The sequence below is a fragment of the Hetaerina americana genome, unplaced genomic scaffold (assembly GCF_022747635.1).
Source record: "Hetaerina americana unplaced genomic scaffold, ioHetAmer1.1.p SCAF_4, whole genome shotgun sequence".
Classification (NCBI taxonomy): domain Eukaryota; kingdom Metazoa; phylum Arthropoda; class Insecta; order Odonata; family Calopterygidae; genus Hetaerina; species Hetaerina americana.
In genome coordinates, this window is record NW_027286985.1 from 101,056,461 (window position 1) to 101,079,224 (window position 22,764).

General features: G+C 38.1%; 1 protein-coding gene across 1 annotated transcript in view; it reads right to left on the reverse strand.

Annotated features, from left to right (window-relative positions):
* LOC139692527 (uncharacterized) overlaps positions 1-22,105 on the reverse strand; it is a 356,986-nt gene extending 334,881 nt beyond the window's left edge. Inside the window, exon 1 of the mRNA XM_071590749.1 lies at positions 21,765-22,105. The gene's annotated coding sequence lies outside the window, so the exon portion shown is untranslated. The remainder of the gene's footprint in view (positions 1-21,764) is intronic.
* Positions 22,106-22,764: the final 659 nt, after the last annotated feature.

The following is a 22,764-nucleotide window of genomic DNA, read 5'->3' on the forward strand; positions in this document are numbered from 1 at the left end:
TTCACCTAAAATAAATAATAAATGCTTACAAAATAACTCGCTTTTCGAAAAGAGAAAATAACATAATCCTCTTTTTCTTTGCCTCCAACGCATTTAAAACAGGGACACAGAGTATTTTGTGAGTAACACGTGTAATGACGGTTAAAATGTAAATCGATCATACAAAGATCAATTTCCATTTCGAACGATGATTAAGTTTATCAAAACATTGAATTTTGGCATTGAAATGTCTTCTCATGTTATAACATTTTTTAACAATATTTACTGATACCAATTGAGTTCCAATTCCAATTGGTTTTTCTCTGTACAAAGGCCTTTTATTGAAATAAAATTCCTTTGTAAAAATCTAATGGATTTTTTCAGGCGAAAACTTCTAATGGGGTGCCTCGCAGAGCTAGTTTCGAAAGTGGAAGAACGCGTGAGTTTGAGCTGGGTGTCAGGACATACTCGGTAATTGCGACCGCGGCGCAGAGAGAGGCAGTGACTGTCGGCGTGGAAGTGAGACGGATGGAAAGGGGGGGGGGAGCGCGGGGGAAGGAAAGGGCACCTGCTGCCCTCTTTGTCCAGCTGCGACGAATTTATTATACGTTGCGATAACGTAAGATCATCTAAGACCATTCTCCAATTTCTCATTATCTGCCGCCGACAACTCAAATTGTCTTTCCTTTTGTAAGTGTTAGTTTTTATTATCGCTCAGCTTGGAGCTAGCGAATGTCTCGTAAACGTATGCGTGTTTATTTTTTGCGTATAACAACGAGCGAAAAGAGATATTCCATATTTATTGTCTGGACGTGAATTAGCGCAGTAGATAAATCAACACAATAAATAATAATACTTTGTTAATATACATGTGTGGTAAATAAATGATTTCAAAGCATTTTATCCACAAGCTATATATAGTATATATATATATATATATATATATATATATACATACATGTATGTATATATACATGTATATATATAAACACAATATGTACATACTATAGTATAGTATATAGTATAGTATATATACACAATATATATCTATATAATATATACACATCTACTTACCACCCCGCAAGCCGCCGCAAGGGCGTGTGGCGGGGCTGTTAGGACACCATCCGTAATTTATAAATGTGTGTGTATATATATATATATATATATATATATATATATATATATATATATATATATATATATATATTACTTATGAATGTTTCAATTTATACTTTAACCAAACTCCTAATATTTAGGAAGTAGCCAAACAAATAGGGAACAAATCCAAATAGGAGCAGACGGGAGTATCATTGGATTCAAATCCTCCATATCGTCGATATCCAGATTGATTAGTGTCGCGCAACGCCATGGGAGGATGTTGCAGATTTCAACTCAAAAATATATTGCACTTTAAAATAATATAAACCAATTTACTGCTAATAATTTTAAATATTTAATACCTATACAAATATAAATATTTAATGCATCTAACAAATATAAATATTAACCTCTACACATTTTGACTAAATTAAGTTTTTTCGAATATTTTATCCAAGTTTGCAATTAATTTTCCACTCTCATGAATCGGATGCGTGATACCTTAATCCTTCCTTGGCATTTGGTTGACGACGTTAAAATTCACAGCCTGCCACATTTCTAAATCGACCTTTGATGAATACACCCAAATCTCTGGAGCTCTTAACCATGTCCCCTCCGAGTAATATTGCACCAGAGTAATTTCTAAGAAATCATTGGGAAAAGGATTCCGTGAGGATTAAAATCGATACTTACGTTCCAAACGAAAAATATCAGGGACGCTCACGTTCCTCTCAAAAAGTCCCTAGAACTCATTATTCCGGGATAACGTCAAATGAAGTTACACTTTGGGCTAATCCTATCATTTTTTTCACTAATTACTCAGCCCATATACAGCAATGGTAGATTCCTATGTAATTCCTGTGTAAGTTAAGTTTCACTCATAAATATGTTCTTGTCAGTTTCCATAACCTATGACTAATGATAAAAGATTTCAGTAATAGAAAAAACAATGAGTGATATAAGTACAAAGACACAGCGCTATTGAGGATGGACTTGGAGAAGGCCCTATTGTGATTCGTGCACGTCACACCCCTACCCATATCTTTAGGCACGAGAAATGTGGTTTTAACTGCAAGAAAAATTACGGGTAAGGATGAACATTTTATTTTGAGGCGGCGAAAACAGATTTTGACTAGTTACTTTGTACGCATACTTGTATCTTGGACAATGTTTCCTATGGAACGTCAAATACAAGATATCTGTTGGGAAATTACTTCCTATTGGAGAAATTCGTCTGGAAGGTTGTCCTCAGGACATATAGTAATTTAACAGAATCCGCTCCTTCAAAATCAAATCACCTTCGGGAAATCAAGGCCGCTCCGTCTCAAGATCTCCAGAAGCGATAAAGGTAAGATTATAGAATTTGATAGGAGAGGCAAGCATATGAAGAAATCAAAACAAATATATCAATGAATACTAGTGATCTTTTCAGCAATTTACTCTTCTGAAGGTATGGATATGTCATGAAAATTGAAACGTATTTGTACAGATGAATTCACGTCGGCAATCACGAGGAACATGAGTATCGACCGGAATTCAGCGGAATGTTACAATTACGAATTCCTTGCCGAACTCAACACTCAGAACTGTCGGTCAAGGAATGCGTATGCGTTAACTGCCAATTATACGACCTTGACACCGGAATTAATTTTTAAATAAATTGAAATATAAAGAGACTTGGACAATGCTCGAATTTTTATTGTGTTGTCTTAGTATCATTGCATTATTGTTGAGTTAAGTATGCATTGTACGAGGTCTCTTAAAAAAGTATCACGAATTTTGAATTTTCGCGGGTTACATGTATTTGATTTTCAATTTTTTATTGTTTCTCACTAATGCCGAAAAATTCGGCTATTTTCTACGGTCAGTTAATTGTTTGACAGCTGCTTTGCTTGGAAGTGTTTTGGCTGATCTTCAATTTTTTCTTGTTCCAAAACGTAGATCAAAGAATCCGTATCAAATTTTGTGGGGAAAACGAAATTAAGGGCGCGGACGCATTCCGAATGTAAAATTTGGCGTATGGAGAAGCCATCTTCGACCGAAGCAACGCCTATCGGTGGTACAAAATGTTCTCAGAGGGCTGAAAAGATGTGACGAAATTGCGTGCCGAAAGCCCAAGCACGTCAACAACAGACGAAAACATTGATGAAGTGAAGAAAATAGTATTGTCCAAACGCCGAATCACCGTTAAAGAAATTAAATTTAAAATACTCCGCCTTTCCACAATTTATGTGGAAAGGCGAAGTATTTTAAATTAAATTTCAATATGAAGAATTTCCACCAAGTGACGCCAGAAACTGTTTCATTTACCGTTATAGAAGTTGCTGAGGACTGAACATAACGATTTGCTCGTGCCATTCGATTTTTACCACTGATTTGGGCATGACAAGGGTTGCCGCAAAATTCGTACCAAAATTTCTCAATTTCGATCAAAAACAGCAACGCATTCACATTGCTCATAAGGTGTTGGACTCTGTCCGCGACAACCCAAATTTACTCGAGAGGGTCGTAACTGGTGACGAGTCATGGGTTTATGGTTATGACGTCGAATCTCCCAAATTCCCAAACATCCCAATGGAAGCTGCAACACGAGCGAAGACCGAAAAAAGCACGTTCGGTCGAATGTGAAAGTTTTGCACATAGTTTTCTTCTATAGCAGGGGCGGTGTGCATCATGAGTTCATGCCACAGAGTAGAACAGTAAATAAGTAATACTACCTGCAAGGTACACGCAATTAGCGCGAAGCAATCCGCCACAAACGCCCGGATTTGTGGAGGAACAAAAATTGGCTTTTTCACGATGACAACGCCCCTGCTCACACATCGTTACTTGTGCGCGATTTTTTGGCCAAAAGCGACACACCAATGATGCCGCAACCACCATATTCCTCAGATCTGGCCCCCAGTGACTTTTTCTCGTTCCAGAAACTGAAGACAACCATCAAAGGACGACGCTACGCTACGATTGACGAGATAAAGACTTCATAGAAGGAGGAGGTGAACAAGATCACAAAAAAAATATATTTTGAAGTGCTTCGGGGATTGGAAAAAACGTTGGCACAAGGGTATAATATCTAATAGGGATAACATTGAAGGGGAAAAAATAGATATTCATGAATAAATAAATAATTTTTGAAAAAACTCAGAAGTCGTGATACTTTTTGTACATTCCTCGTACACTTGAACAAATACAGTTGACTACAAATGGTATCCTATTTGTATCTAAAAATAAGTACTTAGGAAGAAATATAAATTCAAAGTTACAAAAATAAACAAGAAAAACGTAAAAAAACATAACGATTTATGGTTCGATTTATGCGTACGGCTCTTTAAGAAAAATATATTTTCCACGGAACTAAAAAAAGTAAATTTCGTTTTCATTCACAAAATCCACTAACTCTTAGTGATAAATTTAAATTTGTCTCTTATGAGGTGGCATCATATGTAAACCTACCTTCGAAATAGTATACAAGTATTTCACCTTTTTTTTAAAACTCCCAAAAACTAGAATGCTATTGAACATTTTTTTATTAACGCAAAGAAATGTGTCCCTACAGCAGACTTCAGGCTGGAGACGTACCCCTTCTGACCGATATTAGTATCGGGTAACGTCCAAAATTATCGCGGTCAGTCAGTCGAATCCTTCATTGAATGAAAAGTGAGACACGCGCTGACATCCCCCTTCGGCACCCGAATACCGATGGGGATCACACTTAAAGTAGATTTAAGCCATATTCCTTATTCTGTCCCTTTCCCTCTTTCTAGAGATCCATAAAATATGAGACTTTCCAGCTTCTGACGTAATTATGGGCTACGTCATTAATATCATAAACCCAAATTTTCCTTCAAAAATAGAAAGGAGCAATCCGGTTTAAAGAGCACATATTTCACCACAATTACTCATCAGTTAAATTACGAGGTTGAACTAAAAATACTCGATAGACAGCTTGATATATTTTTGAAAAACTTTGAACACTTTCACTTGGACCATCAAAGCTTAAATAATTCTGAAACGACGTAGTAGTCATTAGTATTTTAGCGCCACTGTCTTCTTTGGTGATAAAGGATAAAAAAATATTTTTCTTCGCAAGCACTGGCTGAAATAATGCAATAATAAACCCAATGGAAGATCCTCCAGTGTAAAGCCACACTTCTCGTAAGCATATGTTATGAAATGCCAAACTCCCTTCCTTGTAAAAAAATTACAAAATTAAAGTACAACCTCATACAGGGAGGAATGAGGGCCATGCAATTTCCCTCCTTCCTTGAACTCGCACTCATCAAGCCGAAGAGCCCAGGAATTTCAGTTATCGTGAATTATCGCACTACGTCAAATGCCGAGTTTCTCACAAGATGTATTACAATGTATTGGATGAATATTATTTTGGTAAAGTAAAAGGAGTGAAATTCTAATGATTCAAGTAGCTAGGAAAAAATTAGAAGGACGTCACAGTAGTTACATTTAAAGCACTGCATTCGCGAAGGAATACACAGAAAATAAGAGGAAATTTGACGATGACGCTCCACAAAGGCATAAGAATATAAATCAGCCAAACTAAGAGTGCAGAATGCAGCGCTTTTTGATTTATAAACATGATGAATTAAAAATATGAGCTTTTAGGATGAGATCACTTAGGTGACGACAAATTTTACGAACACAAACACATCCCACATAGAAAACCTAACCCACACTGTAGGTAACGTTGAAGTTTTACTCATGAACGGGTACGGAAAAAAGTTACTTGACGAAATTTGGAGTTAGAAAATGTGAGAAAAGCAGATATTGAGCGATTGAGCGGCATTGTGAAAGGTAGGCGTTCCGTCACGGACGATTCCCGGGATATGAGTGGAAAAAGGAAGGAGTAGAATGGGTTTTTGTGAATATCATGAAGGGTGATAATAAAGATTAAAGTACAAGAGGAGTATAAATGCACAGTCTTTAGCCAAATTCAGTGTGATGTCTTCCGTGCGTCGATTTATCAGACATGCTGGTAATATTTCGTAAAATTGGCAGTAACTTGCGGAGGTTGAAAGAAAAAGTTGGCTGTGAGTCGGTGGAATGAGGTGATGCTTGTGGATGAAGGGCCATTGGAGGGATGAAGTAGTCCCTGTGAAGGAAAAATCCCGAACTCAAGGAAAGTTGAACCGCAATGATATGCCAAGACAAAACAAATTGAAGAATGACTCTCCAAGGAGGCCTTCCCGGAGTTTGGCGGAAATGAGAAAGTCGATCAGATAAGAGGAGAAATCAGATCAACATTAAATATATTCAGTGAACGTGATACCTGAAGTGACCCCGAGGATTATTTGCTTGAAAACTACGAGCGTGCTATCGGTTCTGGATTTGGCCGAAGGACGAATTCACATGTCGGCTTTTATGCAAATTCTACTTTTTTGAAATTTTCCCCTTCTTATTATTATTCCCGTATATTTTGATAAAAAATTATTTATAATTAAAAATACGGAAATTTTACTCGTTAACAGATGTGTTTTTCAGAAAATTGAATTTTCATCATTTCTCCTAGGAAAATAGAACAATTCGCTCTTGGTTGGATGGTTAGCGAGTGGTTCAATATTATGCATAGCATTCATATAAAAACCCGATACAGGATTAGTAAATTTATGATTTCCAAGTTTCACACAATGTCAACTATTATTTAGTTACTCAAGCCAGACAGAATTTTCGAGGTATATTTTAAGTCCAGCAGTTTTCTGAGTTCAAAATAACGAATTTTCTACCTTGTTTCTCCAGAGTTTTCTCTCGGGTGGTGGCGTCGAACTTCTCCTTTCATGTGAATAGAATTTATTGGCTGATATGCGCAATGTAAAACATTCAGTAAAATGGGAACAATATCAGTGGGTCCTTTGATTAAAAAAAACCTGTGATTCAAATCTAGGTGACGCCATTGACATCTAAAGGGCGTGATGTTCCGGGCACCAGTGCTTTATGGAAAACCTAAGGAATGAGTACTAGGTCCAGATACATTGAGTGAGTAAATTTAAACCACCTTAGTTGGAAGTACCTTAGCGCTCTGAATGCGTCTGCCAGAAATACCCAAAGGAAGGCCAAGATAAATATTGAATTTGGGGAACATAAACTAGAACAGGTTTAAGAGTTCACATGCTCAGGAGACGTATCATAATAAGGTGAGCCAAGGGATAAGGAAACCAAAATAAGTAAAGGCAAGTAAGGGTAAAGGAGCTTTTTTTAATGAGAGGTAGTTGATGGCGGGCACCTTAACTGAAGAAATAAAGAAAATACTAGAATGCTGTAATAAGCTGCACTGTTTTTATGGCATTAAAACTTGCTCATTGATGCAAGAGGAGAACGGTTGATTGAAAGTTGACTTGTTGGTTTGGTTTTCAATTAAAATTTGGTAAAAAACGGAATAGAAAACAGATAAAGATAATTAGGCCATGGTAACGGAAGAGGAATGGATTTTGGAAAACAATCAGAGAAAGGGCGAGGAATTCATAGATACAGGTGATAACCAAGAGGTAATAAGATTCTATAGACCAAAGTGTAGTAAAGAGTGTATCATTCTGGATATGCGAGGTAGAGATAGGAAAAGAATAGGCATTTTAGATGGAATTAATGTGGGCAGAAAGTATTTAAACAGTAAATAAAGAAATATTTTGATAAAGTGAATGGGGTTCAAGAATATACAATAATAATAAACGTAATAGACTGGACCTAGAGGTAACACACTGTTTAATGCCAGGGTTCATCGAACACTTACATATAATAATAATCACTGTCATAAATAACAGCAAAACATTCAGTTTATTCTTTTTTGGTAGTTTAACGTGTATCAGAGGAACACGGACTGTATAATCTTACGTGTCCTAGCCTTGCTACCTCAGTTAGTGGATTCTTTAAAAAATCACTGTGAATTCAAATGAGGTGTCAATAAATTTCCGTAAAAAAGTCATTTTTATTCGTGGCACGAGATTTTCAGAAATTGAAGCACTCATTTGAATTATTTTGAGATGATCCAAAAAAATTTGTAAAAAATGTCAATAATGGGTGCAAAATGTCAATATTGCATTGGTTATAGCCAACTTCTAGTCAGTTTTCAGGAATGTCATCCGTTAGACGCAGGCGGCATAGTACCTGTCACTAAGTATGCAGAGAATTACGGTCTCATACGTAATTTGATATTTAAAATAATCATAAAAATAACACTACGACGAAAGGCTAAATCATGACTCCATTAGTTTGAACGCAAAATGGGCCACATATAGACTCTAGCAAGCCTCAACAAAAACCCGTTAGCCATATTCCCATAAAGGTAATACCAGCCTTCACAAGCCTTGCTTTCCCTGTGGAGACATTCTTAACTATGCAGATTTGCTTAACAAAATCCATTCATCAGAAGACAAGTCATTTTCGAGGGGACACAAGGAAGCTAGAAATTCAAATGTATTTTTCTTATTCCTCGAACATCATGACTGAAAAATGAAAAAAATAAAACTTAAAACACGGAATATAAATGCACCACTTAAACTTTTACTGCGCACATGGTACCACCAACAATCATTAACAATATATTATCAAAACATTTAGAGAGTACAATTTCACTTTAATAATATATTAATTTTGGTAATTTTATTATTATACCCTATTTATATTCAAAGGTCCAAATTTTTTAAATCCAAATCGGTATATCATTAAATTGATTTATGTTGATCGATAAAAACAATTCCTGGTATTCCGATTATAATCTGTTACCGAATATCGATGTCGATATATCTCAAGAATTAATTATTTTCAGTGTTGCCGTAGCTCATTCTTACCAACGTCTTAGGCTCCTGCTTTATACGCATAGTAACAGTTCGTCCTCCAATGTGAGTCGATCTTGCATTCAATTCGATATGCAAGACTTGATCGATTACGAGTCAACTCATAGTCGATGTAGCCGTATGAAATATATTATTGACGTACCTTGGAAATGGAATTTCAAGGGTTAAATAAAATCTTTTGTAATGAATACAAATTTTAATCCTTCAAATGTAAGGTCCCTCTCTCCGATAATAATTTCATTACGGTTTGGCTTCTTGTTTTTCCCACCCGTGTACATTATTAATATTACCAAAAGCGGAACAGAGCTATAAAATTAAAAACTTTGCTCATCAGTCTAGAATTTTGCGACAAATTAATCTCGTCTGTCCTTATGACGACCACCAATATTAGAAACAAAAGATGTTATGAAGAAGAATATTGTGTTTCTGTCTTCTATAACTAGAACGAAACGCCTCCTAAGTTTGATCTACTTATCAACCGTGCATTAAAGCCACTCCGAACACATTTGGAGTGCAATCAGTAACGTATGGCTTGTTCACTTACACCTTTCTTGATAGAAAAGGGCCAAATATGAGTTACAGAGCCAACGGAGGAAAATAGATTTAACGGCTAAAGCGCAAACGATTAAAGAATGAAAAGAGTTTTCCGAAAAGTGCTCCAATCCTAATTCTACTGGTTAAATCGTTTTTCCACTCTTCAATTTTCCCATCGGCTAGTGATTACACTTTATGCCACACCTTAATGGGTGCTTATGGGAAATTGTGGTAGAAAGTCACGTCAGTCGTGATTTATTTCTTAAATTCTAATAACTTTTGGCTCATTTAAACCAAAAATTCAAACAGACAAAATACCTACGTTTAAAATAAAAATAAAAAAAAGGTTAAAGAGGAATAGCCTCCTCCAAACATTATAGGTGAAACTTAATAAAAAATATTTATGTAAAATCTATTTTTCGTATTCCACGTACCAATAGGTTAAATCATTTTAAATAAGGGTAATCATAAAAACGTTAAACATGTTGCGTTCTTATCACTTATTAGAGGAGAAATTAATACATTCCGTGTCGTATATTTTGTACAAAACAAAGTGAAGTACCTGTAATCATTACACCATCGCATATAGACTTCACACAAACACGTCCATTTACATGTATACTATAGTATATATGTATATATGTACGTATATATATATATACACACATTTATTTATATACATACAAAAGCCTATGTGTATATATATATATGTGTATATATATATATATATATATATATATATATATATATATATATATATATAATATATATATATATATATTTTTTATATATATATTATTATTATTAGGTAATCTACCGGTTAAGAAAGGCTTTTCTTGGATGGACAAAGCTGCCAAATAAATATTTTGTGACTCCTAACAACACTCAAATTCAAGCATCCTACTCTACATCAGGTCCCTCTTCATCTCTGAGTACACTCTCTTCCTCCCTTCATCCCGTCCATCATTCCTATCCTGGTCCTTCCCTTTCCTCGTTTGCCCAACATTCTCCCCTCTATCACAGTCTTCAACATCCAACTGAATGTCAATACCCCCTTCATCCACTTCTCCTTCCTCCATAGGATTTCTCCCAACAAACTCCTCTCTTCGCCCACCATACCAAGTACTTCCTCATTTGTTTTCTCTATTCTTCTCCACACCCACAATTATAAAGCCTCCAATCTACGTCCAAAAAACTTCCGAGATACGTAAACTATTCTACCTGCTCTAGTTTTTGCCCTCCTATTTTAATGTTTAGCTTAGCCTTCTTCTTTCTAGAAAATCGCATTATCTTTTTTTATTAATAGAGATTCTCATCCCATACCTGTCGCACTGAATTTCCAATTCACTCAGCAAATCTTGCAACCCCTTGGCTGACTGACAAACTAAAGCTTGGTCATCAGCAAACCTAACTGATTTCACGAATTCCCCGCCAACTTTCATTCCTACCTACAGCTTTTCCCATGCCTCTTTAATCATTCCCTCTGCATACAGGTTGAACAGCAACGGTGATAATGGTAGCCCTATATGTGTATATATATATATATATATATATATATATATATATATATATATATATATATATATATATATATATATATATATATATATATAAATTCCCACCCTTAACCGCCATATTTAATTTCCCTCCCAGCATTCCCTCCACACCCCCCCTCCCCGCTCATACCTCTTTCCCCTCTCCGCAGCAACAGCATATTTTCAGTCTCACTTGAAGAAGGCCTCTGAGAGGGCCGAAAGCTCGAACAATGTACCGTGTGCGTGTCCTTTTAAATGTTGCTATTCTATCCTATTTGTGTTATATATATATATATATATATATATATATATATATATATATATATAATGGGCTGACACAACATAACACAAATAGAAAATAATAGACACATATAAAAGAACACTTACACGGTAAATTGTTCGAGCTTTCGGCCCTCTCAGGGGCCTTCTTCAAGAGAGACTCTCTTGAGTACACACACATATATTTGTGGATCGCGGTAGGCGGTAGAGCGTTGGACTACTAACTGGAAGGGCCCGGGTTCCAATACCGGGCATTATACCTGAGGGATAACAACCACCAACACAATACATCAGTTGCCTTGTTCAAATACAAACTATATCACAAATGCATAAAGCATACACCCATGCAATACATAAACGTAATATTACATACACTTAATGCAACAATATTCCTGGTTATATTTACAAACGCCAAAACGAAGTTTGATGCGAGTTATTTTACTTAGTTGGTTTGCTGGAAAATTATTGATTTACGAATTGCCACCCGCAAGTTCATTCGATATAATGGGTGATATCTCATTCCACTAACAACATTCTGTGACTGAATGTTTGTAGCTGGTATGTTCTGTGAACAATACATGTTACCTCTGAAGACGACCAGCAATTGGTGCAATAAATATTGTTCAATTTCATGAAAGAATTCCCAATCAAAGTTTGTTTATTTATGTCAAAGAATTACCTCACGAGCCTAATTTTAATTAGCACAATGTCATTTTTACGTCGGTAACCAGGTTCAAAGATAACACTGCAGATGAAAAATTCTCCTTATCAAATTATACTCTGAATTAGCAATAATAATTGTACACATATTGTAACGACCTAATATTAAAGATTTTAGCTCTTCACCTCATTGTGTACTAATCTCTAGACCTGCATTTGCATTGTGTGAAATCACTGGAGCATTTTTTTAAAGATATCTTTATCGGTCCTTCTAGAATCGTTTTAATAAAGCATAAGATGTTTCATATAACCTGACCTAGCTAATCAGTAAGTTACCGTTGGTTTTAAAACGAAATATTCTAAGAAAGATGAAACGGTGTTTATTTAAACAGAACCTTTTTTTTAAACTTAATATTCACGGAAGAATATACTTGTTAGACTGTCACAAGTAACATGATGTCTGTCTCCATTAGTGATCAATTCACCAATTGTCCACCTTTATTCAAGACATTGCTGCTACACCTTTCCTATTTGCCTATAGCCATTCTGCCCTTACCTACAAATTTAATTTCACTCATTTTCTCGCTTCTCTCAAGCTTCGTGATTTAAATAAAGTCGATCCGGACTAAGTTTTCATTTCCAAGGACAAGTGATATCATCTCCGCAGAACATGCCTACACGAAACTTGATCTATCAAACAGAAACATTAATGCCAATAAAAATAGCCATGTAAGAAATGTACCATTCAATATTCTACTCTAATACACTGTAAAGTCATTAGAGAAATATAAAAGGAGCAATCGCAAGAGAGAGAATTGTGCATGAATTAAAAAAATTCATGAACAGAATAATCAACCCGAAGGTTGGTTGATATGTGAAAATAGAATTCACTCAGTACTAAGCCCGACGGTGCGTGAAATTTACCCATCAAGGAAATAAGTGAGGGGCAGATCCTTTTTCCTTGTGCCGACTTTGGTTTTCCAGGAAGATCTGGTACCCTAATAATCACATAGGTTGGATGAAGCTGAGGGTGCCAAGAGAGGCTTGCAATGGAATCGAACCTGGACCGTCCGGTCGGTAGTCGAAATTTACTCCTGGATTACCGCGACCCTTAGACAAAATATTATAAACAAATAAGATTGACAAAAATAATTAAATATTAAAAATTAATAAGGTTAATAAATAAAATATAAAATAAGATTGAAAAAATAATAAATAAAAGAATGAAGAAACATAATTTCGTAGTTTTATATAAATAACGATTAAATATTACTCTGCCCTCTTTAGTTCTTCGATGCATGCAAAATTCAACGAAAATTATGAATAAATTTGGAGTAACTCATCGATGCAAAACTATTTTCATCCTTCCGTTGAGAAAGTTGGTTGTGCCAGGTAAACATTCAAAAACCAAAACTGCGAGTGTTTATTTGTGTTTCTAAGTTTTATAAGCCATGACGTATGAAGAATTGAGGAGGGGCTAGTTGAAATTTTGGATGTCGGGCAAGGTTTTTAAAAGATAGATTACAAAATTGTCGCTGTACCGTTTGGTAACTTGTGTCCAACAAAGGCCTAACGTAACCCGTAGATAGCCGAAAAAAACATATGAAGATATATTTTACTATAGGACATAAAGAGGAAACGAGAGTAAGGAAAGCAATCATGCAACGTCTATCCTTTACCTGTCACGAGGGCACTTTCCTCATCCACTTCTCCATTGGTGGGTGAACAGCTTCCCAACGCCATCTCCTGTCTAAATACGAGGGTCATCCGGAAAGTAGTACCCGTTCGTGCCGCATGAAGTGCTGACGACGCGAGTAGCCGCTGGACGAGGTCAGATAGCTTCAGTGGCTTGTCTGCCTTCTCTGAGCCAAGTTGCGTGACGCTAGCATTGCCTGTGTTGTTTCTGTGATTGTTTACAATGTTTAAAAAAATTGAGAACGCCGCCAGTTGTGAAGTGAGGGCAGTGATTAAATTCCTCAATGCAAGAAACGTTCGCCCATGTGATATTCATCGCCAATTAAAGGAGGTGTATGGAGACAATGTAATGGACGAGTCGTCTGTTCGGCGGTGGTGTCGCAACTTCAACATGGGGAGGGGGAACACACACGACGATGAGCGTTCGGGGAGACCGTCTGTCATTACAGACCAACTGGTGAGCTCAGTTGACGAATTCGTGAGGAACGATCGGCGCGTCACAATTGATGACATCTGTGAGCATTTTCCCAATGTTTCTCGAACAATTGTTCATGAAATTGTTAAACACCATCTGCATTATGCAAAAATTTGTGCAAGATGGGTCCCTCGCGTATCTCAATGAGCTGGCGGCGAAGGACTATGCAGCAGGAATACAGAAACTTGTCACACGTTATGACAAATGCCTTAATTTGCTTGGAGATTATGTTGAGAAGTAGTTTAAAGTATCCTCTTTCAAATAAAATTTTTTATGTTTGTTAATATTTACTTTTGTGTCTTTATTTCACGAACGGGTACTACTTTCCGGATGACCCTCGTAATTGGGGAACTTTGCAGCATAAACCCCCCTTAGCAGATTTCATTACTAATTACGTTCCTTCGAAAGCTAAAAAAAGGAGTGCATCCACTGGGTAAGTCGGAAGTCCCGGTCAAGGCTTGCTCTATAGTTTTAAGTTTGAGTGGAGGGTGAGAGGGTGGGAGGGATGCTAAAATGGAGATGATATAGCATTTATCAAGGGGAGTGTTGTGTTCACAGGACTGTTTTGGGATGGGGATCATCCCAATCGGGGAGGAATTCTCGCATGACGCCCGGAGGTAATTGATTCTATTATTTAGGGGTGTGGTACACTGTCCAATATAAAAGACAGGGCATATGCTGGAAGTACATGAGGAGTAGGAAATTGGTGGGAGAGAGTTAAAAAGTGGGTGGGAGAGGGATGGAGTTCGGGTTTTGAAAATAAAACATGTTTTGCGCCTAGGTTTATTGCAGGACATGGGAGTGGCTTTGGGAGAGGGCGAGGAATACAGGAGTGGATTGGTTGATTTGAGATCCGATAAGTTGGCGGGGCGTATGAAAGTAACGGAGAGGGCATGTGGGAAAAAGGTTGGTCGTGAAATTAGGTTTTTTCAGGATAGGGTAGGGTTTTTTTAGAATTTATCTCAGAGCTTCTAGGTCAGGGAAGTATGTGGGAAAAATTAAGGTTGAGGAACAACAGCAAAAATCACCAAATGGCGGGTTTTCGTGTATAAATGTGAGTTTGTGTGCGTGTATAATATACACATACCAATGCATAATATTCTGACAAGAAACCGTATATTTATGTATTTATAATTTCAGGGGCAAAAATTTGTTAAGAGAGCGCCCATGTCCACCACGTCGTCGGCGATACAGATGCTTCCAAAACGAGGGCGGACTTGGATTTATTTGTCGCTTTATGCATTAGCGCATTTGCATAGCATTCAAGAGTTATTCGCTTAACTGGGAGTTATTGATAACGTTTATCACAGTCGATTTCTGTACGGGAGCACTAATATTTAAGGCGCATTTATAATATTAAGCTGCACTTCCGACGAATCGATATTTACAATATTAAAGCTCTCTGCAATATACATCCTCCATAAACATACCGATGTAAATACTAAACATTTATTTGAAAATAATGGTTTTAAATCATCTTTCATTTGCAAATTAGGCATTCATGCCCGTTAACCCTTTAGCTAGTTTTAAATATACTCCTGCATGAAGTCATTTTTAAATCGCACACATCCAATCGTAGTTGAATCGATTGAAAACATCTGAACATATTAGAATCGATCGTGAAAGTTTTAAAAACGTCGTCGAATGTCATTGATTCTATATTTATCCGATAAAATTTGAGAAAGAAATGAAAAAATCGAAAGAGACCCAGAGGAACGTAATAAAACGATTTTTGATGAACAAAAAGTATACGATTTTTGACGGGATATTCGACGAGATATATGGCGGTAGTCCTGGGGTCGGGTGTGGGACTACAGCCCAAGGGGTCTGGGCTCAATTCCCGGGCAAGTCTGTCTGACCATCCCCGGCTCCACCCATGCAATGTGATTTTTTGGGTACCAGATTTTCCAGGAAAACCAAATACAGCAGAGGGAAAGGAACGGGCCCCCCAACCCTGATGTGTGAGTTTCACATGCGCCGTGCGTAGTATTTCGTGGAATCTATAATTACCTACAAAACCGACCTTCCTTCGGGTTGATTACTATATGTTTTTTATTACAAGGTAATTGGAAAAGTGATGAATCTTTCTTCAAAATATTTCTTAAAGTTAAGAGTCATTAGTGTAATGAAAATATTTAAAAAATAAAACTAAGAAAAGTCTGTGATTAAACTTCATTTTTTTTAAATGGCGCCCGATATCCAACAACCATTAAGTCATAAAAATTCCACTTAGAGCAATTACTCGGATAAAAATGGTGATTCCCACTTCCGATGAAAGTTATTAGTGAGTTGCAGAGTGAATACAGTGTCTAAAACAATTGCCATAGGTTCAGGATTTTTGTCATAGATGAAATATACAAACTATTGAAATTACTGGCAAATTTGATACGTACTCATCCATAATGAGTGGGAAAACCAATGAACCTAACAAGCTATTGAGAAAAGAAAAAATTTAACACGCCAGAATTTGTGTATCCCTGCGTACTGTACAAGCGTTGAAAGGATTCCCAACACACGCTACTGGCGATTTGATCATCACCGATTCAATGAAAATATTTGGAAATGGATCAGAAGAAGGTATATCCATCGTCAGCAGATAATGTGTCTGCAGGAGACGGAGCGATACTATTTCGTTCATGTTTTTTACCATCACACAGGTCTACTCCCTTTAGCTGTCCTTACACAACTCCCTTCTTCAGTCGACCCTTCATACTTTCTAACGGTCTACATTTTAGCCAAAAAGTCAATTCTCATCATTCATACTCGTATTTACATAATCTTAACCTATCAAAAAAATCGAAGATTCTCATTTCCATAGGTTATATGTATATCTGTTTAGTGCCATGCATGCCAGTACAAAAGCAGTGCATGGAGGCTAAATACAAAACAATAAATTGGAGAATCTAATTCTTTTGTTGTCTATCATTATGAAAACTCCCATAACTATAATATTTGATTTCAATATGTGTTGGATTATTGCATTCAAACATGAAACGTGGGGATGAAAGAGCAGCTCTCCGGCGATACAGCCTTAGGATTTTGTCGAGATTGTTTCGCAGATAAAAACTGAGGATTGTCATCCATCACATTCTTAAACGACTTGTAAATCACGCGAAATTGGCAAGTAATAACAACGGAATTAAGTACTTTTTTCGCTATTTTATTTATTCTGCGGAGACTTCTCGGCTTTTGGAAAGATACCCTTTAACACCAATCAACGCAGAGGGCAAAGCCTAAGATCCCTGGTACCATCAAGCACGAACAGCACTGTCACGACAGAGAATAATGTATAACAGATCTATGATTGCGATTATTCTTTTGATTCTTCGATAATTTAACGGCGTGTCTTCTGTTAAAATCAACTAAAAATGAAAAAAAAATCTGTTAACTCCTTGTCTATACTTTTTCTCTGTCATTCTAGGGAATAAGAACTAGTTATAACATTACCTAACTAGAGCTAACTTATTATAACATTAAATACATTTATTAGATAAATTAAATTTTGTTGCGGAAGATCCTTTAAGTTCTGTCTCTTGCCACGGTGTATTCAAGTGTTCATATGTTTCTCGACCACCACAAATAAGAAAGGCGATAGCGTTCAACGAAATCATTGAAAATTTATTGCATTTCGCCCTATTTCCGTTCCCAGATGATACAAAGAAAAGCATTAAAAAATAGTTACCTTCAAGGGAAGCGGTACAATTCAAATAAAAATTGCGAAAAGGACGCGTCCGGGTGCAGCTTATATTAAGAGACACGCATCACTGATTAATTATATTACGAGACTCTTCACAAACAGAAAAATTACAGGAGCGCGAAGGATCCAAATGGTTTGCGAGGAGCAATACGAGGTTAACTTTAGGGGATATTTCGTTTTTATTGCTCGTTGGAATAATCCGCGTTTTTGTTTCTCTCAGCGATTTCACAGAGAGGACTAACATTACTGCCTTTCCGGCGACTTTCGGCTGACGGCGTCGGAACGCTCACTGCACTAATTGCATTAAGGAGGACCTTTGACCGGAGTAGGAGCGACGACGTTACTTGTGATAGGGGGTTCAATTCCATCAGCGTCTAATGGACTTATCCACGCTCCGCCGTCGTCCTTTCCAGGCTCGCTAGGCGACGCGGGCTTAAATAGGGTCCGCGATACCGAAAGGGCTCGCTGTTTTTTCTCAATAGCATATAAGTGTTGGGAAACACCAAACACTCCCAACACAGTTTTTTTGGGGCAATATGGGATTACTCATTAATTTTGTCCCTGCACAAGGGATTAGGGTGGATGGAGGCATAGGAGTGGTCCCGGGAGGCAACAGGATTAGCACGCCATTTCATGCGAAAAGAACCGGATGAAATCAAGTGACAAGGAAGAAGTGAAATGTTTAGGGATTCACTCCAACCTCAAACCTTTCATGGGGGCGCTCGCATTAGAAGAATACGCTGGCCTACTTTAAAAGTCTTCTTTGGGGCTGTTGTGTGAAAAGAAAATGAATAGCAAATGATATGTATTGTATCGCATTGGTTGAAACCACACATTAAATGTACGGTAGCACCAAAGACGAGCCTGGTATTATATTGGTAGCGGAATCAATCCCCCTCCAAATATGGACCGCTGGATCTTTGAAAATCCATATGATAAACAAGACTGGGAGAAACGCAGGAGAAGAATGTATCAAGCGAGAATAATTTTAAGGGAAGATCCGGTCTAATTAACATGTCCCTTGTAACTTCAACGCAGGTCATACCACCAGGATAAATCAAGAGATTAATATCTTCAACCCCACAGATTGATATTTTTTATTAATCTTACGGGAAAAACTAATTTGTAAGTGTAAAGTAAAAGTAAAATCAACTTATAACTAAACTCTTTAATAATTTTAATAGTTGAAAAGTAAGTTATGCTTTCAAACTAACCGCTCATTTAAACTTTCTTTAAATTAAAACATTAGAGCGAAAAATTCAGCGGTGGTAAGATATGCAAATGCAGTTATGAATATTAAATTACAACGAAATCTAATATTACTTTTCGTACCTGGTCTTTAAAATGACAAATAAAATTACAAAATACACAATATTTTATAATGTTAATAATAATAATAATTGTTTATAATAATAAGCCGGCCTCGGTGGCGGAGGGGTAGCGTCCTCGCCTACCAACCCAGAGGTCGGGGGTTCGATTCCAACCTAGGTGGATTTCCCTCCATCCAGGGCTTGGTTGTATGTGATTGTCGTCAAATGTCTGTAATGTAGGGTTAGGTGGAAGAAGGGACTATTAGTCCCAACCTCGCCCAATTAAGTCGATAAATAAATAAATAAATATATTTGAAAACCGCCTTTCACCGGATAATAATAAGAGTTAATCATACGTTAGAATATAGGCCAGCCTCATTAATAGAATGAAAATTCATTAGGACATATTGCCATGATTTGGGGTCGATTTCATCAAGTCATACCACACATACGCATTTTCACTCATTCTCATACATGGATGGCAATGCATATTAAGACAATAAATCTGCGCATAGCAACTAGGCACTGTCCGTGTCTGAAACATTTGCAGTTTTAAGGCAAAGCGAGCGAATTAGGTGCAAGGTGAAAAACAAATGTCAGGTGTGAATTGAAAACCTATAGGCGCGCCCATAGCTATGAATACTCATTTTTCCCAGGCAGAAGCCACCATGATAAACAAAATCATGCACTTAAAAAATAACAGAAAATCCTAATCAACCGCCATTACAAACCAGTGTATCGACACTCCCCGCCCCGCGGTCTCCCGTAGACTCAGTAGGTGTTCGGCGCATTCAGACGCGTCTACCTTTCACGTATCTCGGGATAAGTCGGTATTTTAAACATAATAAACCCGTAACATATTACAGATAAAATGTGATACTTTGGTGCTCAAGAATTTTGAAGGGAAAATAGTCAACTACGCAGACGAAATCGAGGACACTATATATGTCCACTTTTAAAGTTTATTCGGGGCATGGTTGTTTTTACGTGAAACCGGAAAAAAGAAGAAAGTCCGAAGCAAATTTGATTTAGAATAAATAACTGAGAAATGATTCATGGGAAGATTCTCAAGATCGACGGATACAGACTCGTGACATTTTTCTAAATTATGGTCCTATGTCCTGTAAAGGGGTCGCGGTAGTCCAGTGGGTAGAGCGTTGTACAGCTGACCGGAAGGTGGCGGGCTCGATTCCCGGGCAAGGCACTCTGGGCACTTGCTGCTCCACTCAAACTGAAGTGATTATTCGGGTACCAGGTCTTCCTGGGTAACCATAACCGGCACAGGAAAAGGAACTGGCCCCCCTTCCCTGATGTGTGAATTTTCACACGCCGAATAGGGCTTAGTACTGCGTGATCTCTGCCATCACCTAAACCGACCTTCGGGTTGATTACTGTGTTTATGGTTATTTTTAACCTATAAAGAACATCCAAATGTGATCTCTGTTCGCTATTTCAATACTTTGAAATTTATAGCTTCCATTTGAAATTTGAAACATCTTAAAGAATATTTGAAACTCTTTAAAATAAACTGATTCTATTCTTTAAAGAAATCGGTGTCATGGTTATAAATGATGCCTCTCGTCCGCAAAAAAAGTAGGGTGTCTCGAATTTTCCTCCACGGCGAAGGGAAGTTAAGTGAAGCGGGAGAGAAGTCCTTATCGACTAACTTGCGTTAAAGTCATGGATGGGTTAGTCTCTCACTAGAAGTTGACAATGCGTGTACCACGATATACATTCACCAATCACGCCCGTACGCAGCGATATTTCCGCGAGAGTCAAGAGCCAATCTCGAGAACACGGTCAGAAATCTCCACTTCAATCACGGGTAAATAAAATGCTTAATCCACCTGCACGCTTCCATCAAAACTCGGCTAACTCTCTACAAACTTGGCTTCTCCTACAGCCTCGCATAGCTTGAGTTCGCGTGTCCTTCGCGGAAATACGCCTAGAAGAATTAAAACTATTAACCAAGAGGGAAACGTTGTTCCATTCGCGAATTTGTGATTTTGAACCCTGACTTTCTATTAACGACCTTCGAGATTGGCCCAGTCATTTTAAAGTTAAAACAAAATCTCTTCCTCCGAATGAAAGCGAAACGGAAAAAACGCTACCTTAAATACAAACGAACAGAATAATTTCCCCAGAACATTTTTAAACTTACTTAGCGTGCTTATCTTGGAACATAAGGAATTCATGTCTATTTAAAACTTCAAATGAGTAATGTAACCGATCCAGATACGGATGTTTAAAGACACATTACCTTTTCAAATACTGACCTACGTTTTATATTGATTAAGGAATTGATAAGGAAAACTTTAATTTTCTAGGTGACTGCTTTTAGAGTAGTGAAAACCTGTCAAGCAAATATACTATGAAACCATGGGCACACGGTATGGAGGCTGGAAACAAGTGAACATGAGTCATCGTTGTTGCCGCGCTGGTATCGTAATTAAAACCAAGATTCAATACGCCTGAAGTGCCAAACAATACGGAGTCCCTAAATTTCTAAACATGTTCTCAACTTGGGACGCCGTATTTTAATGCCGTTTGATCGCGGCGAGTGCGTGGAAACTGAAGGAGGAACTTCCGGGCCGAGCGCCACTTTTAAGCGATTAAGAAGTGCCGATTCAAAGAATACAAACAGTCGAAGGAAGAGGAGACATTCCATTAGAGAAGGGGAAATAAAATTCTGGGATTTACCGGTACTGTCAGCCTTGCTCCACACGTCGGTCGGGTCCTCTTAGGAAAAACCTCCGCCCCCAGAAACACGTCAAGGAAGCGTTGTCTTCGCCCTCTTTGACCGGCCAACACACCACACAAACACAATCCGACGAAACACAAGGAAAAATTCTAAAACAAGTAACCGGGTGGGGGGGGGCGAACCCCCCCTCTCGAATTCCCTCCTACGCCTCCCAAGGACTCAGTCACACGTGCCTAACAAGCAGGGCGAGGAGGAGACAAATGAGGTCTTTCCGTGTCGCCCACCGCAGTTGACACCCCGCGCGGCGGTGTCTACTGCCGACGAAGGGAAGAGGCGTGTCGGAGAGCTGGGCGTCTTGGGATGGACTGACTCCGCGAGACGCGCCTTCGGGGGCCGCGGCCGTAGACGATCGGCTCCCTCCGCCACCGCTCGGCCGCGTCCGCCTCGTGGTCGGTCGTTGGAGGGGCGGGAACCAGCGGGCGAGCGCGCTCTTTCACCTCCCCGCCCCATTCGACTAGCCCGCCGACGAGGGCCAGCCACACGTGCGAGGAGAGCAGGCCGACCCATCCGACGGAGGACGAGTGTCACCCTCGCTTGCCCCTCACGGGACGGAAGGTCGGGAGGATGGCGTTGGCATTAGTAGAAGACCCTGACCTTCCTCAGACATGAACGCTTCCCGCATTCACCAAACGAAATTTTTTTACAAGTTCTTGTTAATCAAATATCTAGTTTAAGAGGACTTAGGTTATGATTTCGTAAACTCGCCTTCGTCGATACACCGTACCAGCTGATTTAAGTCATTTTGGAAATTGTCACGGCTGGTGTTAGATTAAGGTTAAAAGTTGAGTGTAAATATGTTTACAGGTTAGACAGATTCCATTCTGTAACTGCTTATAGAGATCGTGAAAAAAGTTCGTCGAGTTTTATTAACATTGCTTTCAATTTTGAAGAAGATTCAAAGGCAAACAAACTGGGAGTGTAAACGGTATCGATTATTCG